Raw genomic sequence first — 1752 nt, forward strand, 5'->3', positions numbered from 1 at the left:
ACTAGAACTGAACTAGAACTGAACTAGAACTGAACTAGAACTGAACTAGAACTGAACTAGAACTGAACTAGAACTGAACTAGAACTGAACTAGAACTGAAATGAACTAAACTAGAACTGAATTAGAACTGAACTGAACTAAACTAAACTAGAACTGAACGAGAACTCAACTTGAACTTAGTCAAACATCATGTATCTTGCCTCAGTCTATTTTTTCTATTATATTTATGAAAACGTAACCGGTTTAAATAACCGGATATGTTTTCCATTTATTTGTTTGTTATTATTTATCTTTTGAGTTGCTAGCTCCACCATTAAACTTTCAAATTAATGTCTTCACTTTTAGTGCAAACCATAGCTGTTAACTCCACATTCGGATTTCATTGTCTTATATATGTATCTTGTTAATTAATCTCATCAAATTGTTGATGCCTTCATTTATTTAGACAAGTATTTTGGAAAATATTTGTTTGGCCTTTTTACCAATGAATATATTCATTATATTCTTAGTAACAAACCAGTAATAAAAAAGAAAGCAACCGACAAGAATTCAACTGATTTATTTCAATTATTTATATTAAGTTACAATTCCCTTTAGGCAAAAAGAAATACATACAGAAATATAAACTACATCAACAACAACACAATTTTTATATAAATAAAAATAACGAGAACACGAACTAAAGAAGATCTACAACAAAAACACTAAATGAAAAGTAAAAAAAAAACAAGAACAACATAAAAATGTCAACCATCAATTGCAATCAATTTACTTGGTTTTATATGCACTCGATTGAACAAATTTATCCAACATGTTACATTATCTTTAACAAATTGAGTAAAATCCTTTTCTCTTATACTTATTTTTTTTCTCTCTATACAAAAACAACAAGAAAAATATTAAAACCAAAAACAACGATAACAAGAATAATATAAAATAAAAATAAATAAACATATACATACTTACAGAGTTTGTTTAAATACACAGAGAGAAAATATTGCAAACACGCAAAAACACGGACTTAAAAGTCTCGTTTTGAATGTTTCTATAAATTCGAATATCCCTTTTCCCTTACCCAATACCTTTTAAGTAAGTTAGTATATGTTCTTTTCGCAAGTTGACTGGAATTTTGTTCGTTACATGTATTTTTGTCCTCGTCATCTTTTTAGTTTAATTTTTGTGTTTTATTCAGCTTTTGGTTTAATTTTTTCTATTCTTTTCTATTTTCATTTTGTTATACATCATTGAAGTATAACAGAAAATGTCAATCAAAATTTGAAATATTACCAAGATTTTTCCGTTACAACACAAAAAAGCAAAACTGTTCTTTTTCAACTTTCTGCACTGGCAACTAATGAATTTTTAATATTTTGTTGGCAACATTTTATTTTTTTCATATTTGTGAAATATTGAGTTTCATCGTGTTGATGCAAATTGTTTGGAATGTTTATTAGAAAATTGTTGAAGAGAATGACGAAAAGGTTTTAGTTTAAAAATTTAGCATTTTAGTTATATTACTTAGATGGTTGAAGTACTTTTAGATAATAAGATTAATACTTCCCTTTTCAACTTAAAAACAAAATCTGAGAGGCTAAAGAACTAGAATAGGACTAAAACAGAACTAAAACTGAACTAAAACAGAAGTAGAACGGAACTAGAACAGAACTAGATCAGAACTAGAACAGAACTAGAACAGAACTAGAACAGAACTAGAACAGAACTAGAACAGAACTAGAACAGAACTAGAACAGA

This window comes from Lucilia cuprina, chromosome 6 (assembly GCF_022045245.1).
Source record: "Lucilia cuprina isolate Lc7/37 chromosome 6, ASM2204524v1, whole genome shotgun sequence".
NCBI classification, from domain to species: Eukaryota; Metazoa; Arthropoda; class Insecta; order Diptera; family Calliphoridae; genus Lucilia; species Lucilia cuprina.